Here is a 12,337-nt window from a genome sequence, read left to right on the forward strand (position 1 = left end):
GATCAATATCTCCAACATCTCCATCTGAACAGCATATATATATATATATATATATATATATATATATATATATATATATATATATATATATATATATATATATATATATATATATATATATATATATATATATATATAAATATAAATATAAATATAAATATATAGGCCCAGATTCACAGAGTATGGGCACACATTACGCCGCCGTAGCGCAAACGCCTTACGCCACGCCGACGCAGCGTGGAGAGGCAAGCACCGCATTCAGCAAGCTCTTGCTCCCAACGCTGCGTCTGCGTGGTGTAGGTTTTGAAGGCGCAGGCCGGTGTAGGTGGAAGTGGGTGTGACCCCATGCAAATGATGGTCCGAGCGTGGTGCAGTGTTTTACGCCCAGCGTATCATGAACGGCGCATGCGCCGTGGACGCATGCACAGCACCCCTATGCACATGCTCACAACCACGCCGGCACAACTGCCCAATACTTGTGGTTGTTGAGAAAAGTAGGTAAAGGTAAACTAACCCTTCAAAATTAGTAAAATTACAGGTAATGTAATATTGTTTATTGACTTTCGGCCTGTGTGTTCGGTCAGCTTCTGTAGGATGAGCATGTTGGAAAACCAGCAGCTGACAATAGTGTTCCCGCGTGTGGGTCGTCCTTCTGTCTGAACACAATAGCACAGCAGGGGAGATCACAGTACTAACAGTGGTTTGTTAGTACAGCAGCTCTGACCTGAGCTGTGAGGTTGTTTTTCATTCAACCTCTGGGTTGAGTGAAATTAAAACTAGTGGTGTGTTTGTACTAGGCTTTAGGGTACTAATAACTGGGGTTGCACTGATACCAATACATTTGCCCAAGTACTTGTACTCGGGCAAATGCTCCGATGCATAATCCGATACCTGGATAGTCAGGGGTGATCGGTGTGGCACTGGGGAGGACTTACAATCACTGATATCACTGTATGCATTTCAATAAAGCAGCTGACAGCCGCTTCTCCTCCTCTACCTCCTGCGGCTTTCAGCTGCTTTATTGAAATCTACCCAGTGAGATCGGTGATGGTAACTCCTTCCCAGTGCTGCACCAATCACCCCTGACTGTCCACCATATCCTACTCCAGTCCCCTCCGTGCTCCTCAGTCCCCCTCCGTGCTCATCCAGTCCTCTTCTGTGCTCCTCGGTCCCCCACTGTTCTCCTCAATACCACCCCATGCTTCTCGGTTCCCCTCCGTGGTCCTCTGCCCCCTCTGTCCTCTATCTGTCAGGATGGAGAGCGGAAGAAGGAGTCGGTAAATATGTAATTTACCAGGTCCTTCCTTTTCCGAATGCACTGCTTCAGTTTATGAATGGAGAGGAGTCGCTATCTCCCATCCATTCATCTTCAGTGCAGCTGAGGCTGCAGAGAAAGGGACTGGGCAATCTCTTTCCTCAGTCCTTTTCCCTGTCTCAAAATGGAGATGTCAGGGGTCTGTTAAGACCCCTGATATCTCACCAAATCCACCCCCAACAGGGCAAAAAAAAATTGTAATACATAAATATTGAAAATGTTAAATTGTGAAAATATTAAAAAATAAAAACCACGACGATACAGTCCTCTCGCCACCCCCCCCCCCCCATAAAAAAAAAGCATTGTAAAAAATATATATATTAAAATTAATTAATTGTAAAAAATTCAATTGTAAAAAAAAAAACTACTGACACAGTCCACGCATCATCAGTGCAGCATATTAGTGCCACTGTCACATGACATAGTATCGGTAATCGGTGTTGGCGAGTACTAGAAAAAAAAGTATCGGTACTTGTACTTGTCTTTAAAAAGTGGTATCGGGACAACCCTAGTAATAACACGAAACAAGAAATACATGTATGTTACATCTCTACTATACTTTCTTCTTATGATAACAACTAAGTTTTAGATCAATATGTTAAAAAAATTAGAAACATTTGCTTACCTCTGCCACAGCTTATCAGCAATGGAAAGTGGAGGTCATCAGGTCTTGCAGTCAAGGCTCATACATTGTCTCTCATTTGATTTCATATAGCCTAGTACAGTGAGCTTTAGGACAGTCAGAATCCAACATGCTGAATGTTTTGTACGCTCTACAGTGTTAAATGGTTAGTTCGCAAAAAAACTGCCTATGCAGATAAAAGACGTCTGTAGATAAAAATGTCCTGGGGGCATTCCAGTCAGGCTTTAGGAGGTAGGTAAATGGTCTACACCTATGACAAAAGCATTATTCAACTTCAGTCAGAGCTGCTGTTTTTTTTTTCCGACAAAAACATTTTATTGGAAATAGTGAAGTAGTGTTTACAATACAGTACAATCAGCATATCATTTGAAATAGTATCCATGACGAAATAGTATGATGAAACATGCACATTATTAACGACTCATAAGGTATGAGTCAAAAAAGGTGGGGGGAAGGTGAATTGGGATTGTCTGCATGATTCTTATTAGGGCTGAGAGTCCAAACCAGGATACGTGGAGGTTGGCCCAATCCTTAAGATCCGATTGGATCTTAGTGAGTGTTGATAGGAAATTATGGTGATAAAGATCGTACATTCTCCTTGTCATTTTGATGCCGAGGTAGGGAATGGAGTCCTTTTTCCATAAGAATGGAAAGGATTCCTGGCAATGAGTTTACTTCTTATTGGGGGAGTGAGACATTCAGGGCATGTTATTTGGAATAGTTGACTTTGAAATTTGATAGGTCTCCAAATTGCTTTATATCTTTCAGTAAGTTAGGTAAGGATACTCTGGGTGATTGTAGCGAAAGGAGAATATTGCCAGCGAAATCCGCGACTTTGAAGTCTCTGTTCGCTACGGTGATACCCTTAATGTCTGACTTTGCTCTCAGTTTATTTAAGAGGATCTCTAGTGACAGAGCAAAGATAAGGGGGGATAGAGGGAACCCTTGGCGTGTCCCATTGCCTATGGTAAAGGCGTTCGACAGGTGACCATTCACTTTCACCCTCGCTGAGAGGATGGAATATAATGCCATTATGTGGGCATACAATACATGAGAGGTTGGAGGCCGATTCCTTTAAGTACCTCTTGCATGTAATCTCAGGCCACTCTGTGTAACACCTCTGCATCAAGGGAAAGAAAGAAACCCTGAGTCTTAGATGAAGTAAGCCAATGATGTAGGTTTAACGTGTGCGTGGTGTTATCTCTTGAATATAAAAAGTAGAGCTGTTGATAAAATGATATGCAAAAGTATAAAAACGCATAAAAGCAATGGGTATAAAAACGCACAAGCATAAAAGCAATGATAATAGGTGCAAAGTGAAAGATATTGTGCAAGTGGCAAACTAAATAACGTGCCAAACAATATAGTGTCCAAATAAACCTCAAATGCTGAAGAGGTATGTAACACAATGTGAAAGAATCATGAAAAAAAACTTCAAATAGTACAAGCGCAAATAACATCTGATCTGAAACAATCACATCTGCTGTGAAATATGTAAACAAGCATGAAATTAAATGCAAAGGTGCATTAGGTGAATGTGGTAAATTCCAAAGTGTGATGCAAAAATAAAATAAAAAGCCCAAAAATGTGCAATCGCACATAAAAAGTGATGTGTGCAAGGTGATGGCTTCTTCAGTGCCTTCTAATAAGGTGAATGTATGGCCCCTTACCTTACTGCTGTGAGGTTACAGCATATAAGAAAAGCCTGAGTGTATCCAGCGTAATGCAGCCTGCCTGGATGGTGCGTTGGGTAATCCCTGGATGTAGTCCCTGGTTGTGGGGAGCGGCTGTTACGTCTGTGATGTAAGGGGTCTCCGGATGCTGTGCATATATGATAGCAGGGAAGGTAAAAGGAATCCCAGGATAGTGTAGTATGTTTTAAGTACAATTGCGTTTATTGCATAAAAAGTATACAAGGTACTCACATTCAAACAGTAAACAAAATATGTGTATCCACGAGCACCAAGCTTGTCTGTGTCACTTCCGGTTGCCTCTATGCCTCTACATGTTTTGTCAGCAATCACGTGACTTCATCAGGTTATCTCTAGCAGTGTGGCGTCTGTGTACGTTAAGTCCTGAAGTGTAGCTTGTGAGGATGATTGTTTATGAGAGGGTTCAAAACGTTTGATTTTATTGATCAGTGATTTGATCCTTTCCTGTTGTGTCTTCTTTGCTTTTGTTGCTAGGGATATAAGTTCCCCCCTTTATAAAACATTTGTGGGCTTCCCATATCGAGATGGGTGTAACATCTGAGGTTCTGAGTTCTCCATGAAGTATAGTTGGATTTGGGAGTGTATCTGCTGTATTGTGGCTGACCAAGATTTAGGTTATCGGAAATGGATGGTGGTTGGATGGGAACATTGGTTCTATTGAGGCTTGTGTGAGGAGTGAGAGGTCTGTTTGAGTGAGGAGAAATAATCTATTCTAGAGTATTTTTGGTGTGGTGGTGAGTAGAAGGTGTAATCTTTGTTGGTTGGGAACATGGTACGCCAGGTGTCGTGCAACGATAGGCCCTGTAGTTGTAATTTGATTTATGAAGCGCAGTGGTACCTGAAGAAGCGTTCACTGCCGGATTTAGTGGGACATTAAAGTCTCCGCCTAACGGAACCATACCCTCCTGGAATGAAGAGATTAAGTCATATGTCTTCCTAAAAAAGGAGACTTGGGGCCAGATTCACAGAGAGATACGACGGTGTATCTCCTGATACACCGTCGTATCTCTGACTTACACTGGTCGTATCTATGCGCCTGATTCATAGAATCAGTTACGCATAGATATGGCTACGATCCGACAGGTGTAACTGTGTTACACCATTGGATCTTATTTTCAATTTGAAAATGGCGCGGGGGGCGTTCCCGCTGATTTACACTGAATAATATGTAAATCAGTGAGATACGCGAATTCACGAACGTACGCGGACCCGACGCAGTTTCTTACGACGTTTCCGTAGCGGTTTTCCCAGCGTATACTTACCCCTGCTTCTATGAGGCGCAGCCAATGTTAAGTATAGCCGTCGTTCCCGCGTCGATTAAGAAATTTTTTACGTCGTTTGCGTACGCCGATTCAGAAACCCACGCGTCGCAAGTTACGCTCACGTCGAAACCACTGACGTCCTAGTGACGTCAGTGGGAGCAATGCACGCCGGGAAATTTCGCGGACGGCGCATGCTCATTTAAATTGGCGCGGGAACGCGCCTGATTTAAATAGTACACTCCCCTTAGCCGCGGAATTTGAATTCCGCCGGGGGATTTGCGAGACGCCGCCGCAAGTTTGGAGGTAAGTGGTTTGTGAATTACCCACTTGCCTCTCAAACTTGCGGCAGCGTATCTTAAATCAGATAGATCACGCGGATCTAAAGATCCGCTGATCTACCTGAATCTGGCCCTTGGTGTGTATTAGGGCTGTAAACATTAGCTAGTGTGATAGGTTTAGATGCCAAAATGCTTTGGGCAACAATGTATCTGCCTTTTGGGTCCACTAGGGAGTCTAATAGCTGAAAGTCAGCGTGTTTGGATATGAGGATGGATACCCCTTTGGTCTTGGAACTTGGGTTTGTGGCATGTATTGCCGTTCGGTATATATGGTTAGTTAGCTTAGGTACGGTGGCTCAGTTTGTTTTTATCTACAGACACCCCTTACTTGCATTGGTAGTTTTTTTTGTAAAGGTGAACTAACTCTTTATAAGAAAGATCCCCACTTGATCTCAGGGGTGCTGGAGGTTTCTGCCTACTATGCATTCAATAGCGAATGCATTCAGTTCACTTACATTGATAGCCGGGCAGATTTTCTAATAGTTGCTTATTGCTATCTGTAATTTGGCCTGAACATGCTGAACAGTGTGTAGGCTTGGAGGTTAGGTATTTTATCATAAGCATTGACTAGAAAGGCTATAGTGGGTGACCGCGATATTGTGTCAATCTTGCTCCCTTTCTCGGCGAGATTGACCACCTACGAGCCCCATCGATCGCGGGAGCCAGCGCCGAGCTGGCTTGCCGCGATGGAGACAAAGCCGTCATAGAAGCGACGGGAGATCCGACTTGGATTCCCGCCAATTCTAGGTGCGGCATTTGGTATGCATTGCTGAGGGAGAACTCCACGCCAATTTTTAAATAAAAAACCGACATTGGTTCCCCCCCCCCCAGGAGCAATTCTAGGCCCTTAGTTATGGTATGGGTTGTAAGGAGACCCCCCTACGCCGAAAAAACAACGTAGGGGGTCCCCCTGCAATCCATACCAGACCTGTATCCAAAGCACGCTACCCGACCGGCCAGGAAAGGAGTGGGGACGAGCGAGCGCCCCCCCTCCTGAGCCGTACCAGGCCGCATGCCCTCAACATGGGGGGGTTGGGTACTCTGGGGCAGGGGGGTGCACTTCAGGGCCCCCCCCACTCCAGAGCACCCTGTCCCCATGTTGATAAGGACAGGGGGCCATATTCTGAGTAAAGTTACGATGGAGTATCTCAGGATACTCCATCGTATCACTCTTTTTTGGCCAGTGTATCTATGCGAGTGATTCTTAGAATAATTTTCGCATAGATACGCTGAAGATCCCACATGTGTAAGTCACTTACACTGTCGGATCTTAAATGTAATTACTCCGCCGGCCGCTAGGTGGCGTTTACGTTCAGGTCTCATTTGTTTATGCAAATGAGCCTGATACGCCGATTCCCGAACGAATTTGCGTCGCGTAACAGTCGCTTACGTCGTTTGCGTAGGCGTAAGGTTACCCCTGCTATATGAGGGGTAACCTTACACCATTCCCACGTAGGCCATGTTAAGTATGGCATCGGGCCCGCATCGTGTTTTCCCGTCGGGTACGTCGTTTTACTAAGTCATTCTTGAATACGACTTTACGTCAATGACGCACACGTCGGCGTCATTGACGTTTTACGCCGAGAACTGGAGCATGCGCACTGGGCTATTTTAAGCCCGGCTCATGCGCAGTTCGTTAGAATCGGGGGCGTGCTTAATTTAAATAGAAGCCGCCCCCTTGGATTTACGCGGGGATACCCCGGGCCAAATACACTACGCCGCCCCAAACTACGGAGCAAGTGTTTGGGGAATACAGCACTTGCTCCTGTAGGTTGGGGCGGCGTAGTGTAAATGGCTTACGCGCCACCCGCCTACAATGTACCAGAATATGGCCCAGGGCCTCTTCCCGACAACCTTGGCCGTTGGTTGTCGGGGTCTGCGGGCGGGGGGCTTATCGGAATCTGGGAGCCCCCTCAAATAAGGGGGCCCCCAGATACCGGCCCCCCACCCTAAGTGAATGGATATGGGGTACATCGTACCCCTACCCATTCACCTGGAGGCAAAGTGTTAAAGTTAATAAATACACGACACAGGGTTTTTAAAATAATTTATTAGTCTGCTCCGGGGGACCCCCCTGTCTTATTTAGCACTTTTAGCAGGGGGGGCTTCTTCTTCCGCTCTCCGGGGGGGTCGTCTCCACTCTTGGGGGTCTTCTCCGCTCTTCGGGGGGGTCTTCTCCGCTCTTCGGGGGGGTCTTCTCCGCTCTGGGGGTCTTCTCCTATCTTCTCCGCTCTCCGGGGGGGTCTTCTCCGCTCTGGGGGTCTTCTCCTATCTTCTCCGCTCTCCGATGTTGACTCGGCACACCCCGGTGCCTTCTCCTTCAGCGCTGGCCGCCCGCTATCTTCGTGTGTTAGCTCAATTACTAGCAGGTGGCCAGCCCGCTGTTCTGTTGAGTGGGCAGCCATGTCTTGGTAGGTTTGCAGTTGTGCCATACTCTTTTTCCATTTTTGAATGATGGACTAACAAGTGCTCTGTGAGATGTCCAAAGCTTGTTTTTTTAATAACCTAACCCTGCTTTAACCTTCTCCACAACTTTATCCCTGACCTGTCTGGTGTGTTTCATGGCCTTAGTGATGCTGTTTGTTCACTAAGGTTCTCTAACAAACCTATGATGGCTTCACAGAACAGCTGTATTTATACTGATATTAAATTACACACAAGTTTACAAATTAGGTGACTTCTGAAGGCAATTGGTTCCACTAGATGTTAGTTAGGGGTATCAGAGTAAAGGGGGCTGAATTCAAATGCTTGCCACACTTTTCACATATTTATTTGTAAAATAAATTCTGAAAAGCATTTATCATTTACCTTCCACTTCACAGTTATGTGCCACTTTGTGTTGGTCTATCACATAAAATCCCAATAAAATAAATGTACGTTTTTGATTGTAACATGACAAAATGTGGACCATCTCAAGGGGTAGGAACACTTTTTCAAGGCACTGTATGATCAGGTTTCTGAGCACTATTAGCCAGATTCTCAGAGACTTACGTTGGCTTATCAGTAGATACGCCATCGTAAGTCCGAATCTGCGCCGTCGTAAATTTAAGCGTATTCTGGAAACCAGATACGCTTAAATTAGGCTAAGATACGATCGGCGTAAGTCTCCTACGCCGTCGTATCTTAGGGTGCATATTTACGCTGGCCGCTAGGTGGCGCTTCGGTTGAGTTTGGTGTAGAATATGCAAATGACTAGATATGCCGATTCACGAACGTACGTGCACCCGTCGCAATTAGTTACGCCGTTTACATTAGAGATATGCCGGCGTAAAGATAAAGCTGGTCTCTAGGTGGCGCATCCCATGCAAAGTATGGACGTCGGAACAAGCGTATCTTTTTACATCGTTTGCGTAAGTCGTACGCGAATAGGGCTGTGCGTAAATTATGTTCACGTCACAGGCATTGAGCCGACTTATTTTTGGGCGTAAATACGACGTGATACTGAGCATGCGCGCATGCGCCGTTCAGCCATGCATCTACATGGGGTCAAGCCTCATTTAAATACAACACACCCCCTACAGCCTACTTTGAATTACGCATGCTTACTCCAGCCCATTTACGCTACGCCGCCGTAACTTAGGAGGCAAGTGCTTTGTGAATACAGCACTTGCCTCTCTAAGTTGCGGCGGCGTAGCGTAAATGCGGTACGCTACGCCCACGCAATGTAGATTGGCCGTACCTGAATCTAGGCCTATATATTTTTACCATGTCAGAGTGGAAAAACAACAGTCAATCAAGTTTTCATACCTGTCTAATTTTATTTTGTCCAAGTGTGGTCAACCCACTGCATCCTTCTGCTCCTATAGACATGAGGTTGTCATACTTTTAGCCTGTATTTAGCTTTACCTGAAACAATGTTCTTCAATAATTCTGATGCTTTTGTTCTAACATGTTTTGAAGTATTTATGTAATCTTCATTGTTTCCCCTATTACTGTTGATAGCGTATCTGATTACAGTACAAAGAAAACAACTTTGATATTACATCAAGAGCATATAAAGCAACTTTCACTTGCTTTCCTTCTATGAATATAATTCAAAATGCCGATACAGTAGTGATGTATGATCATTTGCTAGTACAGCACACACTATTAATTCTCAGAGGCACAAAGAAAGACAAATAAACTATTTTAAATCAAAATCGAAATTATTACCACCAATGTTTTCCCTTTTCTGTTATTACAGGAAAAATAAAAACTAGAAACAAAAGCACCATGAGCCAGGAATTGTTTAGATAAGGCAGCAAATGTAATAATGCATTGTATTTTCTTAGAAGAGATTGCAAAACCTTTTTGTCATAATTTGTAAATATCTAAGGCCTAGCTGTGATAAACTGTTTTAGAAGAATATTTTTTCAGGGTTTATGATTTATTTGATATTCCTTTAAAGAACAAAACTTTTGCAATAGAATTGTATGGATGAAAAAAAAGATAACAAAATATTGCAGATAAAAAGTGACAGCGAAAGTAGAATGTGTTGTGGCAGAAATAAAAAATTATAGAGCTGTAGTTATACACAGAATTGGTGATGAGAAAAATAAAAGAACGGAATACAAAACTCTCATTGCAATATGTCTATCAAAGAGACAACACTGGTGGGAAAATAGTAGGAGTAAAACCTGGTGGTTTATGTTCAAACACATTTTTTTCTTTAACACTTTGAGTATCATGGAGGCAAAGGCACATTTTCAGGGTACCTACAGTATGTTGTTCAACCTCTAGTATATGATATTCATATCTTATTTTCAAACCTTCTATCATGCTCAGGTACCATCATCAAAGTCTCATATCAGGGGGACTACTACACTTCCCTCTGCTGAACTCCTATTTTCCAATCTCCTGCTAGAGAGTAAAGTTTAGATTCAGGTTTACTGCTACCATAGAGTTCTGTGAACTTTGCAAATTGCTAAACTTTGGCCGAAAAATTTGCAGGTTTTCCTCCATACAGTATATAAAAAAACTACCTATAAGACCCCTTTTACACTTAGGTGCTTTGCAGGCGCTATAATGCTAAAAATAGCGCCTGCAAAGCGCCCTGAAAGAGTGGCTTCATTCACTTCGGTGTGAAAGCTCGGTGCGCTGGCAGGACGGTAAGAATAATCGTGCTAGTAGCATCTTTGAGGCGCCTGTCGGAGCAGTGAATACACTGCTCTTAAAGCGCCCCTGCCCATTGAAATCAATAGGCAGTGCCGCCGAAACGCCGGCAAAATCCAATCTGCAGACTTAACCTTCATAACATTTCAATAATACATCCCTTGTTAACCAACAAAACCACCAAGCTAATACAATGGAACCTCGGATTGCGAGTAAAGAAGTTAACGAGCATTTCGCAATACAAGCACTGTTTTTTTTTAATCCTGACTGTGAGTTTTGTCTCGCAAAATGAGCAGGATTCAAGCCACAGCAGTGTGCACTACCGCGTTGGCCTGAGGTGGGGGGCACCGGAGCCGATTGTAGCCGTTCGGAAATGCTTTGAAAAAAGCCTTTACAAGGTTTTCTGAGTTTGGTCGAGCTGTCCTTGGGCCTTGCCGAGAGTTTCCGAGGCTCTTCGGCGCCCCCCACCTCTGGTCAAATGCAGTATTGCACGCCATTGAAGTCAATGAGGAACTATTTTTTTTAGTTTCCATTGACTTTTATGGGGAAACTTGCTTTGATATGCGAGTGCTTTGGATTACGAGCATTTTCCTAGAATGGATTATGCTCATAATCCAAGGTTCCACTGTAACCAATTTACTTGTTATCTCTCACCTTGACTATTGAAACATACTTCTCATTAGCCTACTTCTACACAGGCTATCCCTCCTGCAGTCTATCATGATCACTGCAGCCAGATATACCTTACCAGCTATTCATTGTCCTCCACCCCATTCTACCAACCCCACTACTGGCTTCTGATTACCCAATTAATACAATTCAAAAAACTAAAAACAACATACAAAGACATTCAGAGCTCTGTGCTAGCCAAGCTACATCACCAATCAAGTTTCAAATTTTCCCCCAAACTGTCCTCTCCTCTCCTCCCAAGACCTTATTCTCTCTAGCTCCATTGTTTTCTCCTCCCATGCTCACATCCAGGACTTCATCAAAGACCCTCCTATCCTCTAGAACTCCCTATCCCAATATGTCTTTCTATTTCCTACTCTGTCCATCTTTAAGTAATCCCTGAAAACTCATCTCTTCGAGCAAGCCTACCTCTGCCTAATAACTGAACTTTTACTTTCTCCATCAACTTATCCACAAAAAATGATTATCTTTTGTATCTCAAGCAGGGCCCACCTAACCTTGAGTTGTATTGTAATTGTACTGCCCCCCTTATGTTGTACAGAACTGCTCAAACTGTTGGTGCTATATAAATCTTGTATAATAGTGAGTTTTTGATTAGTTAGGAACAGATGAAAATTCTTAGTAGGGAGAGAGAGACCATATTTTTATTGGCATTGATACATGTCCCTAATGTCAGTGCTTGACTTCCTGTATCGTTTGCTCGACAACTGCTTGCTTATCAGCCCTACAAATGAACAGAATTGAATAATATGATTTACCATCTGTTGACTTCAGCGACACTTCAAGCAAGTTTGCAAAACTGTTTACAAATTAAACTTGCAATGGTAAAGATTCCCTGCCTCCGTGCTCTGTGTAACCATTTTTCTCTAGGATTTTTGTTACAATATGGCTGGCTGCACAGGCTGTGTTTAACATACTTAGGCCCTTTTAGGTGGTACATGCTAATCTGACAGTATCCATTGCACCATTTTGTGCTATGTGTTAGACGTTTTATTGTTAGTAACACAGAGGCTTTTAGAATTATCATCAAATATATAGTGCAAAAGATATGCTCAATTTGAAAGAAATTTCAAAGATTGTTTAGATCTGAATGGTCTAAGAATAATCTCAAATTGTTGTCAAAATTAAGTTTATTAATACAACTCGAAAGCCTAAGGCCACATGCTCACAAACATTTACATTGGCAGGATTCAGATTCCTGTGTGCTTGAAATATTTTCAAGCTTTGAACCAGAAACATCATGGAAATGTATATGATCAGCTTGATTGGTTTGGACGATGATCTGG

This window comes from Rana temporaria, chromosome 2, assembly GCF_905171775.1.
Source record: "Rana temporaria chromosome 2, aRanTem1.1, whole genome shotgun sequence".
NCBI classification, from domain to species: Eukaryota; Metazoa; Chordata; class Amphibia; order Anura; family Ranidae; genus Rana; species Rana temporaria.